Source organism: Rhinoraja longicauda, chromosome 33 (assembly GCF_053455715.1).
Source record: "Rhinoraja longicauda isolate Sanriku21f chromosome 33, sRhiLon1.1, whole genome shotgun sequence".
Classification (NCBI taxonomy): Eukaryota; Metazoa; Chordata; class Chondrichthyes; order Rajiformes; family Arhynchobatidae; genus Rhinoraja; species Rhinoraja longicauda.
The window spans coordinates 10,708,859-10,728,128 of record NC_135985.1 but is presented as its reverse complement, the minus strand read 5'-3'; the positions used below and the strand labels follow the sequence as shown (position 1 = coordinate 10,728,128).

The 19,270-nt window shown below is 41.5% G+C and overlaps 1 long non-coding RNA gene across 2 annotated transcripts in view; it reads right to left on the bottom strand.

Moving 5' to 3' along the window:
- Positions 1–365: 365 nt before the first annotated feature.
- Positions 366–19,270, bottom strand: part of LOC144608971 (uncharacterized) — a 29,973-nt gene continuing 11,068 nt past the window's right edge. Inside the window, exons 3-4 of one of the 2 annotated variants that reach the window (XR_013549260.1) lie at positions 18,833–18,921; positions 366–3,942 (exon numbers count right to left, since the gene is read on the bottom strand). This is a non-coding gene — a long non-coding RNA (uncharacterized LOC144608971). Of the gene's footprint in view, positions 3,943–17,510; positions 18,922–19,270 lie in introns of those variants that run through there. The other variant, XR_013549259.1, reaches the window with a different exon arrangement.

Genomic DNA, 19,270 nt, shown 5'->3' with positions numbered 1-19,270 from the left:
GGAGCTGCTCCTCGCCCGCAACACATAAATACAGGACATTCCACACCACAGGCACGGAGCTGTTGTAGTAACGGCGAGTCCCAGGTGCTCAGCTGCCACCCAGGAGCTGAGGGTCAGGGACGAGTCGGTACCCGGAGCCTGAAGTCCTACCGCTCCTCCGGCCATCCTCGAGGGTGTGAGGGCTGGCGCCGCGGCCCTTTGTACACAGGACTGCAGCAATCCCTGCGTCTCCCCTTCAAATCTCCCGTTAAAATTAGCCAAACAGTGTATTGCAAATCAGTCAGGGAGATCTGCGTGGCTAACCTGGATTAGGTCAGAAATTCCACTCTGATCAAATAAGGAAGCTTCACCATATTCAGGCCAACCACATTTTTTAATTAAATATGTAAAGTAGGAAGGGAACATCACTGGAGTTATAGGAATTGTGATTCTCTGAATTAAGGGTTAAATTTAATTAAGCAAATGAGAATGTTTGGTTTTGACAATGTGTAATTCTAATTTTAAAAGTGGTTAAATTGGCACTACATTTCGTCAAACATACACCTATGAATCTTTAAAGTGATTTATGAGGTTTCACTGGATGTGGTACATCCATGTGCTTATTTTGAAATTCTACCTCAACCCTTCCGCGTTTAACAGGGGATTAATTCCATTAATTTATAACCCACCTAGAAGGACTAAAGATGAAATCATCATGCAGGTGTACCATGCATGCCTCTTATTTTGAGCAAAGGTGAACTTCTGGAGGAAAAGAGTGCCAGGTAGCATCCGTTTGCTGAGTTCCTCCAGCAGTTTGTTTTTAACTCTTGGCCTAGCATCTGCAGTCTCTTGCATCTAATTGTCCCCTTTTTATGTTTAAATGTTATTGGTAGCCAAAGAAAACAAAATGGAGGCACGGCTAATCTTGTGCAGCCTACACCAATGTGGCTAGGTTTGTAGATTTGTTTCAGCATAGTTTTCCACTGACCTATGTTGATCAGTGGTCACCAAGAACATTGTTTCTTTCATGTTCATGTTCATGTTTCAGGATCTGGATGTCGCTGACAATGGTGGAAAGGCGTTCCCCACTGCAGTCCATCTGCTGATGACATCCCCATTCTGCCGTTGAGGAGCGAGTTTCAAGGTGTTGACCCACCAAATATGAAGGAATGACAGTTTATTTCCAGATCAGGCTAGCATGTGACTTGGAGGAGAATGTGTAGGTGATGGTGTTCCTCTGCACGCGAAGCTAGTTTACACCGAAGATAGACACAAAATGCTAGAGTAACTCAGCGGGACTCAAGCAGCATCTTCGGAGAGAAGGAATGGGTGACGTTTTGGGTTGAGACCCTTCTTCAGACAGATGGGATACATCTTGAGTTGAGACCCTCCTCAGACTTCAGGTCTGAAAAAAGGTCTCGATCTGAAACATCACCCATTCCAAAAGATGGGTTGTCCACTTGGCACTTTCAGCTGAAAATAGTTGTGAATGCTTCAATCATATCATTGCCACTCACTTTCTGGGCCCATTATCACTAAGGACAGGGGTGTACTTGGAGTCTGTTCATTCTGTTAGTTGTTTAATTACCCACCACCTGTAGAGCTACAAAACTACAGAGATCTGATCTGCTCTCTCTTGGCTGTGAGATGACTCGAATCTCTTTATTGTGTAGATAACAGAAACTGCAGATGCAGGAATCTTGAGCAAAACACAAAGTGTTGGAGGAACTCAGCAGATCTGGCAGCATCTGTGGAGAGAAATGATCAGATGATGTTTTGGATCGGGACCCTTCTTCAGAGTATTAAACTGAGTTCCCTATTTTTGGTTGCTGAGTTAGCATGGAGTTCATTTAAAACAAGTGGGATAGGAAATTAAAAAAAATATACAGATTAATCTTAGTCATTTGAAGTGGGTTTATTTTCCATAAAAGGTGGGGACTGTTGCGGTTAGTTGTGCAAAAATATGAAAAGAAGATATGAGTATGAAACCAGCCATTGTGTGGAGGAGGAGGGGGAGGGGGAGGCTGGAAATTAGTGAACAGTCAATGGAAAGGAAACAAACATTTTCATGTTTTCCTAGTCAATATTTAAACTAATCAAGCATCAAAAGACATCTTTCTCAATTCCCACCTTAGTTATGCACATATGAAGTTTGGATTTGTTGGCCGCATAAGATAACCCCTTTACCTTTTGAAAGGAAAAAAGACTATTTACCCATCAGAGCTGCTGTTCCCAGGGCGATTAACTGCAATTTGTTTAGATTGAGATCAATGATCTCAATCATGATTTGTGCCTTGTTTGAGTTCTTGTTAGTGTAGTAGTTTATATCTAACTATTGCCATACACCATATGCTATAAAACTCTGACAATTCATTACCCAGTTATACAGAAATCTGGATCGTTCAGTATCTGGCTCACCTCAGCCTTGTTTCCTGTGTCCCTTGAAACTTACTGGATTCAGTGGAAAATTTATTATTCTGCTCTGTAACATGTAAAAAACCCATATATGATTTTAAAGTATGTTAAGGTGATAATAGGAATAACATCCAAAGTCTCAAGCATGCTAAGTTAATCGAGTTTTACCATACAGATATTAAGTAAGCTACAGCCTAATGATTTAAGATTTTTATATGTAAGTGAGAAGACCTGGCATTTTCTCAAGGAACACTTTGGTTCAGTTAATTTGTTATGAATTAAATGTAGTGAAAAAGTTAATTTTGAGTTTCAGGCACACTCATAATAGTTACTACCATCACGGAATGTTACAAAAGTGATGTATTCATATATTTTGCTTTCAGCCAGAATTTCCACTTTCAAATTGATTAGCAAGAGAACATAATTGTTTAAGGGGTGATTTTCAACTGCCTCCTGTAAAGTGGAAATATATAAGCGGTATTCTGCAGTGTATTATCTCTTTAAAGTCTCATCGGTAGAAAAAGGAATGAGGTCCTTTAGTATGAACATAGGGTGTTAGGCAGAAGGTTAAGAACCTCGTGGCTTTAATCTCTGGATTACTGCTGGTGGGTAATCTGGTCAGATGAATGTGTGATTGAGGAGCTGGTGCAGGAGGGAGGGCTTCAGATTCTTGGACCCATTGGAATCTCTTCTGGGGCAGAGATGACCTGTAAAAGAGGTGAATTGAATCCAAAGAAATGGAATTCAACTCAGACATGCAATTTTGGAAGTTAAATCAGGGCAGGACATGCACAGTGAATGAGAACGTTTTGGTTCCCTGGAAAACTCTGTTCGCTGATTAGCATGGTGATCGCTGGCCCTCATTAACGGAGAAACTTGGATCAGCAACAATCTTATTAAATGTGGAGTAGGTTCAAGAAGCTGTGACCTACTCTTGTTCCTGTTTCTTATAGGAATTAACATGAGACTTGTAAAATTAAATTTCACCCACTAATATAGAATGAGAGTACCCCTCACTCTATACTAAAATCTAGGCTTAATTAAGATATATTGATATTCTAGATGGATTGCCTGAATGAACGTTACTCGTTTTGTGCACTCCTTAGGCGAATTAATTATTGCAAGTATTTGTGTAATTAGCTGCTCATTGTTCTATGACTGTCACATGTCCAGCAACATAAAAGTCTGCTCAATACATTTCTATCTTGTAAATACACAGGCATGAGGTTAACTCTTGCTTAATAATTACCCTCTGAATAAAATATATAATTATATATTTCTGTTTAGAATCAGGTGTCAGTCAGAATAGTAGTTGCAGCACATTCTTGTCCTTTGCAGGTAACTTCTCAGGTTCAAGGGTGATGTGCTTCAATCCTATTTTTGTGGGTTCTGGAGTGACCAATTAGCCTGGAGTGATTGTTAAAAGGCTGGCATATTTTGTCAATGGTTCTTGCCACAAGTGTGGAGCCTTAAAGATAGTTTGCTTCAGAAATGTTCTCTCAGTAATCCCGCAAGTATTGGCGAGTGACTTTTCTATGGAGCAATGACCTGAAAATACATAGGAAACACATCAACATATTTGCTCCTTGAGATCTCAATTCCTTTGAGAAAGTAGTTCAGAAAAATGTAAAGTGCATAACATCTGTGAATTATTTTTACCCAGCACTCTCACATAGCTCGGCATAAGAACATAGTGTGCTTCCTTCCACTAGCCATATGTAGAACCAAAATAAAATGCCTTTTTTTTTCTCTTTCCTGCATATGTGACTTGAATTTGGATTTAAAAATATACTTAGTTAAAAAGACTTGATTTGGGTAGCTCCATATTGTTGTGATTTATTGTTGACCTTTGAACCTTTCTAAAAAGAGTTAGCTGTGTTCCGTGTATTCTTTTGAATACAAAATGTTAGTGCCATGTTTTGCACAAGTTGGATTTTCACAACTGAACACCCAAGATTATTGAATTTAAAATTACTATTAAAACAATTAACAGTCATCAAGTTAGTGATTTTTTAAATGTTCTATCTTAGGACGTGGGCATCACTGAAAGGTGAGATCTTTTAATTAATTGTCCTCAAGAAGATGTTTGTCAGTCTCTTTCTTCAAGCCCTGCAGTCAAGCACATTGTTTTAAGTAGTTCCAGGATTTTGACCAGTGTTGATGAAGGTACAGGAATGTAATTCTAAGGCGGGTCAATGTGCAACATGGAGGGGAACTTGCAAAACATGATGTGTAGGAAAGAACTGAAGCTGCTGGTTTATACTGAAGATTGACACAAAAATGTCTGGTCTACCCCAACAGCTGCTGACGACCTTCTACCGCTGCACCATAGAGAGCATCCTAACGCATGGAATCCCTGTGTGGTACCTCAGCTGCACGGAGGCAGAAAGGAAAGCTCTACAGCGGGTAGTCCATAGAGCTCAGAGGGCCATCGGAACACAGCTACCAGACTTGGAGGGCATCTACAACACACGATGCCTCAGAAAAGCCACCAGCATCCACAAAGACTCTTCACACCCCTGCAACAGTCTGTTCGTACTCCTTCCATCGGGCAGACGATACAAGGCCTTCTATGCCCGCACCTCCAGACTCAGGAACAGCTTCATCCCCAGGGCCATAGCTGCTATGAACCGGTCCTGCTGAGCCGTATGGCCACAACGCATAGATCAACTTGCACTTTACCCTGTCCAAAACTGTTACAACTGTTTCGTTTCGTTGGGTTGCTGCTGTCTAAATTACCTAAATTATTGCATCGTATGGGAGGGGCATTCCCAATCTCGTTGTACCCCTGGGTACAATGACAATAAAGATATATTGTATTGTATTGTATTGTATTGTATTGTAAATGCTGGGGTAACTTCACTGGATCACTGGAGAAAAATAGGTGACGTTTTGGGTCAGAACCCTTCTTCAGATTGACATGCAAATCATGATGTTCCAATGTGTTTGGTGCCCTTGACAACAGAGGTAATTGCTGGGATAAGCTATCAAAGAAATTCAGTGACGCATGTGAATAATTTTAATGTTATCTGATGTAGCAGAACCTGAGAATGAAAAAGAATCCTAAGCATTTGCATCTCATTGCTTTATGATGCAAACATTTAGGTGCCCGGGACTCGTCTATGACCTTTAGTTCATTTGGTTGATGAAAGCGGAATTACGTACCTGCAGTTTTGTGCATCCACAAAGCTATATTGCACAGATTGACATTGATTTATTTTTGTCATGTGTACTGAAATACAGTAATAAACTTTGTACTATCCAGTCAAATCATACTGTACATGAGTACAATCAACAATCCCACCCCCTTCCTCACCTCACCAACTCGCACCTGAACCCTTCCATCTACAATCTTTGCTCTGGCTTTACACCTCTCTTCCCATCTCTCCTTACCTGATATTCTTTTGTCTCCTTTACATCTCTGGCCCTTGTCAATCCATGAGCTAATCACCCCCCCAACTCCTCACCTGTATCCACCAATCACTTGACAGGCTTTGTCCCACCCCCATCTCTGTTTCAGCTTTCTCTTCCCTGCAGTTAGTCTAAAGAAGGGTCCTGACCCAAAGTGTCACCTGTCTGTGTCCCCAGAGATGCTGCCTGACCCACTGAATTACTCCAGCACTTTGTGTGTTTCACTTAAGTTTCCAGCATCTGCAGCTCCTTGTGTCTCCACACACAAGTACAACAGGTTGTGTAAAGAAAAACGTATCAGAGTGCAGCATATAGTGTTGCAGCATTGTAACATTACAGTTACAAAGAAAGCGCAGATTAAAAAAACAAGAGCAATGGTTGCAATGAGGTAGGTTGGCAGATTTGAACCACAGCCTTATTTTACGAGAGGCCTGTTAAGTGGTCTGCTGACAGCAGGGACGAAGCTGTTTCTGAATCTGGTGGTACGTGCTTTCAAGCTTTTGCATCTTCTGCCTGGCAGGAAAGCATTTCCCCAATGCTTTCTTCAGTCTATCTTGCTTCATATCCAACAAGCTTGTTGCTTGGGGGCAGCGATGACACCGCTCTGAACTGAGATTGCTTCTGTTGCAGCAAATAACCTGCAAGAATCATGAAAAATAGTTCCATCTCTGTCACCTCTACTCCAGAATCAAGGTCACCCTAACTTCAATAGATAGTGAAAAGGTCTTAGGGAGTCAGGAGGTGAATCACTCACCACAGAATACGCAGTCTCTGACATGCTCTTCTAGCCCCAGTCTTTATGTGGCTGGACCACATGCACTTCTGGTCAGTGATGATATGACAATAATCTTTCATGCGCACCTGAAGGGGAAAAAAATCATCTCACCTCTGTCTTAAATAGGCGTCAGAATTATTGTGAAAGACAGGATGTTTACCACACTTGAAGTTCGATAGGATGCATCAATTAAATGAATGAAACTTGATGTTTTTGTCAAATTAATGTACTTAATTATTTTGGATTAATTTTTGGCAGGCGGTGAAGTTTTCCTTGACATGTAAAGACGTACAGGTATGTAGGTTAATTGGCTGGGTAAATGTAAAAATTGTCCCTAGTGGGTGTGGGATAGTGTGAATGTGCGGGGATCGCTGGGCGGCACGGACTTGGAGGGCCGAAAGGGCCTGTTTCCGGCTGTATATATATGATATGATATGATATGATATGATATGTAGACCAGCCAGAGAAAATGTACTTTGAATGCACAGCTTTGGCAGTGCTAGCAGGAGATGTTTGGGGGCTGGAAGGTTTGTCAAGTCAAGAAGGGGCGTGGCTGTGTTCTGCAGCTGCGGCTCACCGGCAGTCTCTCTGTTTTTTTTTTGTTTTTTTGTCATTGTCGTTGTTAAATGTACGTTTTGTTTTATTTTTAATTCTGTGTATGTAGGGGGGTGGTGGGGGGGTTGGGGGAAACCTTTTTTCAAATCTCCTCCTCAACGGAGATGCGACCTGTACCGTGTCGTATCTCCGTTCGCGCTACGGCCTAACATCGTGGAGTCGGCGGCCTCCAGCTGGGATCGACCTCAAAGACTCCGGTCGCAGGGCCTGGACTTACCATCTCGGAGGCTTCGGCCGTGGGCCCTGCAGACCGCAACATCGGGAGCTCGCAGGTCCCTGGCTGGCGACCGGCTTTCGGGAGCTCCAGCCGTAGCAGCTTCGACCGCCCCGAAGCGCGAGGTACGATCGACCCGCTCGCAGGCCCTTCATCGCCCTGCGAGGCCCAGCCGCGGCACTTTCCATCGCCCGGTGGGGGCTCAGGACTTTCATCGGCCTGCTCGGCTCGGCCCTGGGACTTTCCATCGCCCGGTGGGGGCTCAGGACTTTCATCGGCCTGCTCGGCTCGGCCCTGGGACTTTCCATCGCCCGGTGGGGGCTTCAAAAAGTTGGGAGCCTCGATCACCTCGTGGCACCACGGGAGAAGAATGAGGAGGAGATAAGACTTTGCCTTCCATCACAGTGAGGGTATGCCTAGAGCAATCACTGTGATGGCTGTTTTGTGTAAAAAATTATATCTGTGTGTCTTGTGCTTTTTAATGTCTACTGCCGGACCCTGACGTGAGAGGACGCTGGCGTTGTGTATTCGCCGCTTTTCCGTCAGGATAGTTTGTCTGTTTGTTTCTATGTTAATTGTTTTTGTAAAGCGCTTTGAGCATGTGATAAGGCGCTATATAAAATAAATGGATTATTATTATTATTAAGAGAGTCAAGTGTCAAGAGTTTTATTGTCAAGTGTCCCTGCTAGAACAATGAAATTCTTACTTGCTGCATGTTTTGTAACCTTCCTGAACCTCAATCAATCAAAACACCAGCAGAATGTTTCAGAGTAACCGTTAAGTAAACTTATTAAAACTTTCTTTCAATTGTCTAGTTTAATACTATGCTGCAAGGCTGTTTGATGTTTACTCGGTTTTCTCCCCTTGTTAGTTCCCCATTGAGTTACACACAGCTGTGTCCAGCACTCATGTGTGATACCATTTCCTGCATCGCTTGGTTTGCTTTATTCTCTTCCTCCAGATGAGAACCAGATTCACAGATCAGAGAATCATAAAGTCCTTGGAGCTCCAGGAGGCCATTCAGCACATCATGTCTGTACCAGCTTCTAATTGACCAAACCTGGCAGTTTAATTTCCCCTGTTCTTCCCCATTGGCTGGCAAAGAATATCCTTTTGAAAACGCTGATTGATTATTTTTGTACCACTGTTAAAAACATAACCACTCTTGCATGAGCAAAAATGTTTATTCCTCACAATCCCCTGGTGACTTCATCTAAGTGGAGTCATTTTCTCATGACTTGGGTCGGACATTTGTTTTATTGATTTTAATTTTTTTTTAAATTATGATAAAAGGAAACCTAATTACACCTATGATATAATTCCTTTTATTCTTCCTTCCTTCCCTCTCATTTTCAACATCATCTGTCTCTGTTCCTATACCAATCTCTGTCAAATAGCATGCACCATCAGACATTGTATGTGTATGTGACAAATAAAGTAGACTTGACTTGACATAGCATGCCAGAAGGATACCTCGATCTATTCCCCTCATGATTTGATATACCCCGTTATGATCACCCCTCGGCCTCATGCACCCCAAGGAATAAAGATCTAGCCTGGCCAACCTCTTCCTATAGCTCAGATCTTCAAGTGCTTGCAAAATCTTTGTAAATTTTCTGTACACACTTTCCAGCTTATAAACATCCTTCCTAAAGCAGCGTGACCGATAATGAACATAATTCTCCAAATGTGGTCTCACCAACTTCTTGTACAACTATAACATAACATCCCAACTTCGATACTCTACACCCTAACTGATGAAGGCCAATGTACTGAAAGCCTTCTTGACCACTCTATCGATCCGTGATGCTACTTTCAGGGAACAATGTACCTTCACTCCTCTATCCTTTTGCTCTACCATTGCCCTGCCATTCATTGTGAAGATTCTGCCCTAATTTGACTTCCTAAAGTGTAACAGCTTGCGATTATCTGAAGGGAGGGGGGGGGGGGGGGGGGGGGGGTGCCAGGAGAAGGTGCTGCATCAATGCAGGAGAGCTTTGGGCCCAATACGCCCACTTGGTCTAGTAAGGAACTAAAGATGCTGGAATCTTGCATAGAACAGAAAGTGATGGTGTAACTCAGCGAGTCAAGGCAGCATCTCCGGAGGACATGGATAGGCATTGTTTTGGATCGCCCAAAACGTTGCCTGTTCATGTCCTCCACAGATGGTGCCTGACTTGCTTGGTGTTTTACTCAAAAAATTACCAGTCTAAACTGCTGAAAATACAATGTTCTAACTTGTTAATATATTAGCTACACAGAACGAAGTTTCTGTTTTCTGATAATTTTATTCCTTGCTTTGATGGACTCAAAGGCTTCAGATTTAAATTAAAGATCCTTTACGCCATCCGGAGAAAACCAATGAAACCAGGAACCAGAACTGGTGTATAAAGGATAATATTGATTTGTATTCAAGGGCATTGAAAAACAGAGGTGAAGGAGAGAATATTGTTTGACAACTCTTAGAGGAACATATACAATACATCACAGTCATGGTGAGGAAAATAAACCAGGACATAAAGGTAGGCCTTAATTCAAGTCAATATGGGTTTATGCTTAAATATAAACTTTTCAACTCATACTATCCAGCAGCCTCCATTCACCTTCCAAAGATGCTGTCTGACTTGTCAATTCTTTCTCACATTTTCTGTCTATACATCAGTTTCCAATGTCTGCAGTTTTTTCTGATTTTCAACTTTTCAAATGTGGTAAACCTCGACTATTTGATACTTCACTGCACTGCAGAATTTGATAATGAATACTAAATCATTCAAGCCACAGCTGTAGCATTATTCTGCATAGAGGTCTGCTCCCTATTCTGTGGTCATGCACTTTTCAGTTTAGATCAGCATTTCCTTCTTGGAAATTCATGTACAGAACTTTTTTTTAATCATGGTGGATGGTCATGGTGAAAGTTTTTTTTTTCTGGAGAGATATATTGTACAGTAAAACTATATTAATCTAGCACACGTGAGAATTTACAAGAAGGAACTGCAGGTGCTGGTTTAAACCGACGATAAGACACAAGAAATCTTGGCACTGGTCAGATTGCATTTGGAGTATTGTGAGTAGTTTTAGGCCGCATATCTGAGGAAGGATGTGTTGGCATTGGGGAGGGTCCAGAGGAGGTTTACGAGAATGATCTCAGGAATGATTGATTGGGTTAACATCTGATGAGCGTTTGATGGCACTGGGTTTGTACTCGCTGGAGTTTAGAAAGATGAAGGGGGACCTCATTGAAATTTACCGAATAATTAAAGGCCTGGATAGTGGATGTGGGGAGGATTTTTCCACGAGTGGGAGAGCCTAGGCCCAGGGGCCATAGTCTCAGAATAAAAGACGTATCTTTAGAAAGGTGACAAGGAGGAATTCTTTTAGTCGGAGGGAGGTGAATTTGTGGAATTCATGTCACAGAAGGCTATGGAGGCCAAACCAATGGATATTTTTAAGGCGGAGATTAGTGGATTCTTGATTAGTATGGGTGTCAGGGATTATGGGGAGAAGGCAGGAGAATGGGGATTGGAGGGAAAGATAGATCAGCCATGATTGAATGGCGGAGTGGGACATCATGGCCTAATCTCCCCATCTCCCCATCTAATGGCCTAATTCTGTTCCTTGAATCTATGAACATGAACAATCATACATTTCATTTTCACATAATAAGCACTCTAGAATTTCCTGGTATTGATATTTCTTTCAATACACATGGCCTTGGCATTCCCAGCAAGCAATATAAATGTAGCTGTGGCAGTAAATAATTAAAGAAAATGTCCTCACTCCCATAGGTTTTCAGATGCTCACTCACCCTTCTTTAGATTCAGTCATATCCAATAGATCGGTGGACGACGCAGTCAATCTAGGCCTACACTTCATCCTCCAGCACCGAGACCACAAGGGGACCTATGCCAGGATTCTGTTTGTGGACTTTAGCTCTGCTTTTAACACCATTGTGCCAGAGCTACTACACTACAAACTCTCCCAGCTGACTGTGTCTGAACCCCTCCGTCAGTGGATCATCAACTTCCTGACGGACAGGAAGCAGCATGTGAGGCTGGGAAAGCACATCTCGGACCCGCAGACCCTCAGCATAGGGGCACCGCAAGGCTGTACTCTCCCCTCTTCTTTACCCTCTCTACACCAACGACTGCATCTCCACAGACTCCTCTGTCAAGCTCCTCAAGTTTGCGGATAACTGCTTCGCTGAACACCTGCGCTCGGTCCGCATTAACCAAACTGATCTCCCGGTGGCCGAGCACTTCAACTCCCCCTCCCATTCCCAGTCTGACCTTTCTGTCATGGGCCTCCTCCAGTGCCATAGTGAGGCCCACCGGAAATTGGAGGAACAGCACCTCATATTTCGCCTGGGCAGTTTGCAGCCCAGTGGTATGAACATCGACTTCTCCAACTTTAGATAGTTCCTCTGTTCCTCCCTTCCCCTCCTCCTCCTCCTTCCCAGATCTCCCTCTATCTTCCTGTCTCCACCTATATCCTTTCTTTGTCCCGCCCCCCCTGACATCAGTCTGAAGAAGGGTCTCGACCCGAAAAGTCACCCATTCCTTCTCTCCCGAGATGCTGCCTGACCTGCTGAGTTACTCCAGCATTTTGTGAATAAATCGATTTGTACCAGCATCTGCAGTTATTTTCTTATACTGCGGATGACACTACCCTGATTGGACTGATCCAGGATGGGGAGGAATCTGCCTACAGATGGGAAGTGACACAGCTGGTGTCCTGGTGCCATCGCAACAACCTGGAGCTCAATGCTCTCAAGACAGTGGAACTAATTGTAGACTTTCGAAGAGATCCCCCTCCCCTCCCCCCACTCACCATCAACAACACCATAGTCACATTTGTGGAGTCATTAAATGGGACCTTAAATGGGGGGCCACCATCGACTCCACAGTCAAAAAGGCCCAACAGAGGATGTACTTCCTGCGGCAACTGAAGAAACACAATCTGCCACAGGCAATGATGGTCCAATTCTATACTGCTATCATTGAGTCCGTCCTCACCTTCTCCATCGTGGTCTGGTTTGGCTCAGCCACCAAGCACGACATCCAGAGGCTGCAACGGATCGTTCGCACAGCTGAGAAGGTTGTTGGCTGCAACCTTCCCCCCATTGACGAACTGTACACTGCAAGGGCCAGGAAGCGAGCGGGCAAGATCATCTCTGACCCCTCTCACCCTGGCCACAAACTCTTCGAAGCACTTCCCTCTGGAAGGCGACTCTAGATTGTCAAAGCAGCTACAGCCAGACATGAAAACAGCTTTTTTCCCCACGAGTGATAGTTTTACTCAATAATCAAAGTCTGTAGTCTCTTTTTTGCTCTGGTTTATTTTCAACCACATGTTTAGACCGTAATAGTGTATCCTTATTGTTTTGATGTGTTTATGCTTTATTCTTAATTGTTAACTGTATGTTTGTGTTGTCATTTGTGAGAGGAGCACCAAGGCACATTCCTTGTATATGCATACTTGGCCAATAAACTTATTCATTCATTCATTCATTTTCATTCATTCATTCATGGAGTTTCTGTGGCATTAATTGGTTATTTCTTAGCGCAAATGCTACATCTCGATACATCAAAGATCTCCTTGAGACATCAAAGTATTCAATTTTATGAAATTTCACTGGTTTTGTAGAATCTGTAAGGACAGAATATTTGATTGCCACCGTATGTGAGAAACAGCATTCATTCAATTAATTCATTCATTCATTCATTTAGTTTGCAAACACAAATTTTTATATGCTTCATTTAGTAGTAGTAGTCTTCAAATTTGTTTGTATTATTGTATTATTTCTGAGATTTATATTGTAATAGAGCCATTTTAATGTTGAGATTCAAAATAAAAAAAGCAATTCTGTTGGTTAATCAGTATTAATTCAGTCAAGATTAACCCGAGAAAACTGCATTAAACTGGTGAAACTGAAGTTTAATGTTTTTCGATTTGTGCAATGATCTATTTAACTTGCTTTATTTATCAGTTTAGATTTCCATTTCTCCTTTCTACATTGACTGAGTTGTGCTTTAAATTCTCAGAACTTCACTGCAGCAACCTCCAGTGTTGAAGGGACTCCAAATAAAGATCTGTTAATCATTTTTGAGCAAAAATCTCAAACCGTAACATTCAAATTGCTTCGTTGTGTAAGAAATACTAGTTATATATAAAAGAGAGATTTGAAGGTGCTCGACATCAATGTGGAGTCCTGGGAGAGCCTTGCAGCTGACGGTACGAGGTGGAGAGGTACCCTGAACCAACATCTCAAAACGAGGGAAGAGAAACTGATGAACGCAGTGGCAGATAAGCGGGCACCCAGAAAGGAATGCAGCAACTTCAACAGACCAGAGACCACACACAAATGTGACCATTGCGACAGAGACTGTCACTCTCGCATTGGTCTCTTCAGCCACAAGCAACGCTGCTCTAGCCGAGGTGTGGAGCAAGCAGCCAACTAGGATGCATCACCCATGGTCAGCCATGAAAAAAAGATATATAAAAATACATTCAGGAACAAACTTCTGCAACCTTTTAAATGGACATATTTCAGGGGAGATCAACTATATATTCCATGTGTATTTTTTAAAGTCCTCCCTTTGAACCACTACAGATCTTGTTTTGAATCCCAGAGAAAAATATGTGGTATTAGACTTCTGTTGGTGTGCTGTTTGACTTGAAGAGGAAATTGGTAAAGATCCCAATTTTCTGATTTGGTTGATCCTATTCCTCTTTATTTTTAATGCCATGGTTAAGAAGTGCTCTCAAAATATTATCAGTGAGATGCTTTAGAACACCCTTTAGATTTTACACACTGCCGTGGGAGTGTTGACTCCACATGCAGGAGCACATAGATTGTGTTGGCCTGAATGATGCCAAGTTTGATTAGAAAGTTGTTATGACTGAATTCAATCAGACAAATTAAGTCTGTGTGAGTTACTCCAGCACTTTGTGTTTTTTCTTTGTAAAGCACCATCTCCAGGTCCTTGTATATTGAATGATAAGTATATTCATAATTTCCTTGCGTGACCCATGCAGATATGGAGAGGCCTGCAGGGCTTAGAGGAGAGCCATTGATTGCAGAATACACCAGCCTTTGCTTAGCTTCTATAACTACTAAACTAATGTAGTTGGTCAGTGATCTCAGTCTTCTCTACAAACAGTATTAAAGCAGTTGCAATAGAAATCAACTAATCACCATTTGAAAGCTTTCTTACTCGATCACGGTGTTTATCTTCATTCTATTTCATTCGTTTGCAAAACGAATGGTTAACTGCTGACATATGTGAGAAAAAGAATTCATTTAATATAAAACGCTTAGGTTTACAGACATGCAGTTTAATATCCCTCACGACAGATGGTTATCACAAAGCATTGAATGTTTATGCTCCTACATCTGAACCAGACGGTTGTCAATTCAAATCCCATTACAGAGACGTACCAGTGCACTACTGGGGGAATATTTTCAGAGACGTTTGTATTTCAGATGGGACATTCAAACGAGGCCTGTTCTGCTCTCTCAGGTGGAACTAAAAGATCCCTGGGCAGGTATTTGAAGAATAGGATGTGATTTATCCCTGGTGTTATGTTTAAATTTAACCCTGGCTCAGAAAGACTAAAACAGGTTTTGGAGAGCTGCATGTATGCAGCTTGATTAACGCGTTCTTGCATTGCAGGCTGTCAACGTTTAAAAAAATACTTAAAATTGCTGTAAAGAGTTTTGTAATGTCCTGAGGTCGTCAAGTCAAGTCAATTTTATTTGTATAGCACATTTAAAAACAACCCACGTTGACCAAAGTGCTGCACATCAGTTCAGGTACTAAGAAACGAACATAAAATGGCACACAAACATAACAGCACATACATAAACAGTTCACAGCACCCCCTCAGGGGGCCTCAAACGCTAGGGAGTAGAAATAGGTTTTGAGCCTGGACTTAAAGGAGTCGATGGAGGGGGCAGTTCTGATAGGGAGAGGGATGCTGTCCACAGTCTCAAAGCTGCAACCGCAAAAGCGCAGTCACCCCTGAGCTTAAGCCTAGACCGCGGGATAGTGAGTAGCCCCAAATCGGCCGACCTGAGGGACCTGGAGATAGAGATAGAGGTATGGGAGAGGATATTGCATGAACATAAATATTTCTTTCTTTTCTCTGTTAAGGAAATAAATGCAGTGCTCTGTAGGTATAAGATTAGCAACCCTTATTCCTGGATTGAACAAAATCCGACTGTTTCCAGAAGTCTGATTGTGCAAAGGCAAAAAGTCGTTAGGTATGGTAGAATGGTGATTACATCCAGAGAACTAGAAATAACCCCGAGCTTAAGTCATATCAAATTCCATTTGTATATAGTAATTTAAATTCAGTGCAACAAAATTATATGTAAATTTTGTAATATAAATCCAACTGGTTTACAAATGCCCTTTAAATTTGGCCCATGTCTGTGTTCTTGTCGACTGTGTGAAGTGACCCAGCAAGCTAATCAGTTGTGCCAAAGTTAAACAAAATAGAAAGCAAAGAGCAGTAAATGTCGGCTTTGTCAGAACAACCATCTCTCCCTAATAAATAAAAAATAAATGCTAAAATGTGGATTGTAAATGAATTATGAATAAATACAGTTACTTTACTTTAGACTTTAGAGATACAGCACAGAAAAAGGCCTTCAGCCTACTATCCTACACATTAGGGATAATTTACAATTTTTATTGAAGCCAATTAACCTACAAACCTGTACGTCTTTGGAGTGTGGAAGGAAATCAGAACGTCCGGAGAAAACCCACACAGTCACATGGAGAACGTACAAACTCTGTAGTCAATCAATAGTCAATAGTCGTTTATTTGTCACATACACATAAATGTGTAGTGAAATGAAACATTACCCGCAGTTCAACAATAAGACAGACAGACAGCAACCGTGGTCAGGATCGAACCCGGGTTTCCGGCGCTGTAAGGCAGTAACTCTACTACTGCGTCACTGCACCGCCGCAAATTACTCAGACTAATTAAGTTTAAAAAACATTGATAAATCTGTAATATATTTATATTACTTTATTGTTTTTCTTTCTAATGTTAAACTAAATTCCAATAGGGATCAGGAGGCCCAAAAATTGACAGGGAGTAGCAAATATCTGGCTTCCTATTTCATCTTTCCTCATGGATAGGATGGGTTTAGAAGGACATGGCTAAATACAGGCAGGTGTGACGAGTGTAGATGGAGCACATTGATTGACATGGGCAAGTTGGGCCGAAGGGTCTGTTTCCATGCTGTATGACTCTATAACTCAGAGGCATAACTCAGACTGAGAATTCACAGAGGGTTGTGTGTGGCTAATCCATAACCAAATCTTAGTCTGTCAGTATGTAAGTAAAAATGTTGCTCGGATGTTGAGTAATTAAAGTCAAGACTGAATGGATCGCTGTTAGTATACTTCCAGTTAATGATGATCAAAAAATGCGTAAGAGTAAGTTATCATTGTTAACCTGATTGAAGTGTTTATCTGGAGCTGTTAAGAGTTTGTGGGTTTAGTTGGCTGTACCATTAAGTTTACAAACTATTATTTCTGGTCATGCTTACTGTTCGTTTGTACCTACTGAAATTAAACCATACTGAACATGTTCACTTAATCAGTTCCAAGTTTAAAATCAGTCTGGACACAAAATTAGAAACCACTCACTGGATTTCAATCTAATTACAAAGTTATATTAATTGTAAAGGAACAGAGCTTCAAACTAATTTTTTGCCAGGACTGAACCGGTTTAAAAATCATGTCATGTCAAACTCTATGCTTGCAAGGCATGGACGGTGTATAAAGATTCATAGGAAAGATTATAAATCACATGTTTATGTTGATAAATTCACATTCTTTACAGAATTATAGACAAATTCAGATTCCCTTGTTGAGAAATATGTTATAATTAACAGAAAAAGGACAATACCGCCATGTCTTAGCAAAAGCAGTATATGGATGTGACTCGGTGCCATTCCAAGTTGGTGCAATGAGACAAACCTCTCAGTATTGTATTATAAGCAGATGTCATGGGTGAGAAGTATTTTGCAGCTTTGAAATTCTACAGTTCAATACATTGAGCAAGATGCTTTTCTGTGCCCCCAGTTTCTTTGTTTCCATCAAATTCACCCAGAAGTTACTTCCACGGATGTGGTTTCACTGTGTCTTCAATTTTCCTTAACTGAGTATTCCCCTACTCAATTGCAATACCCTTGACCACACCTGCACTTCTATCCTCACTCCTCCCAAAATCATGACAAGATTCCCCCTTGTCCTCACTTCCTACCTAATCAGTCTTCACTATTTATTTTTAACATCTCCAGCGTTGTCTCCTCTCCAGAACTTCCTGCTCTTCCACTTCACATTCTGCATTCCCTGATATGCTGAACCATTCTTTGACCCTGACTAACTACTTTACTCCTCTTCTATGACTCCTATTTAGATTTGACAACCATTTACATTATAATCGCACAATAGTGATACCAATTTGATTACCTTTAATCCCTCCCTTTCATACTAAAAAGAGATTAACAAGCCATTACCACATTGGTGTATGATAGAGCTCTCTGTGCAGAACTGCCAACACTACCTCTTACATTACAACAGTCATTATATTCCAGTCTTGACTTTGACTCTTGTCTTTGACTTTAAGAAGGGTCCTGACCTGAAACATCATCTGTCCATTTCTCTCCACAGAAGTTTCTTAGCCCATTGAGTTCCTCCAGCAGTTTAGTTTTTGCTCAATATTCCAGCATCTGCCATCTCGTGTCTCCAGTTACTGTCCTTCAAAAGTTCTTTATATAAAACACTTTCGGACAACCTAAGGCCTTTCTCTCCCCTTTCATATGTACTGTGATCAATGATGAGAGTTAATTGTCACCATCATTACAGTCTGAAAAGGGGGCTCAATCCCAAAACATTGTCTGCCCATTTCCTTCCACAGATGCTGTTTGACCAGCTGAGTTCTTTCAGCATTTGTTTTTTGCTTAAGATTCTCCTGATTTTTTTGGCTGTGATGTATTGCAGGATCTACCTGGGCAACGGAAGCTTTCATCTTGTACGTCACAGCATTTTTTATAATGACATACCTATGACCTAAGGCTATCTTTGGACTGAAATGGATTGCAAAAGGTTGTCATGGAACCATACTTGGAGATTACTTTGTCAGATTGATAGCAAGACTTTATCACTAGGACATGTTAGCAGTTGGCCGGGAAGCAAGCTTTTACTTGGGTAATAGCCTCAGATAAGCTACACGTTGATAGTTTTTACAGGAACTACACCCTGGAATGAGCCTGGGGCATAAAGCCAAAGTGACCTTGACAGTTACTGACTGTTAGTGCGAGTGGTGTTGATTGATTCAGCTCTTGATATTGCCTCCCAGGTGAATTCTGGACTTGACAAAATTCTTTTCAGATGCGTACCTTTCATTGTTCTGGAGAGTTGAGAGGTCAGAGGATAATGGGTTCAAAACCTTCCTCCAGCAAAAGGTCCAATACTTCCTTCTTATGTCCTGTAAAGAGAGATTCCCAGAGGGAATGTCAAAGTAAAAAAATACAGCATAGACAATTAAAAGCACCATTGCTCAAAATGCTGGCCATATAAATAGATGCACTGAGAGGTTAAAGCAATGGTTCCTTTGAAGTACAAGCTACAGAACATTAAACTATTTTTGTTGTGTCCCTCGAAACACTTACAGAATGGAAATACTGGACATTGATTGGTTTTATATCAATAAGTTAATACTGAATATATTTCTGAATCCAAGCTGGAAATAATTTTGCCTATTATTTTCAAGCAACTGTGGTGATAATAAAGTCACCTGAAGAGTTATGTGTAAGAAGGAACTGCAGATGCTGGTT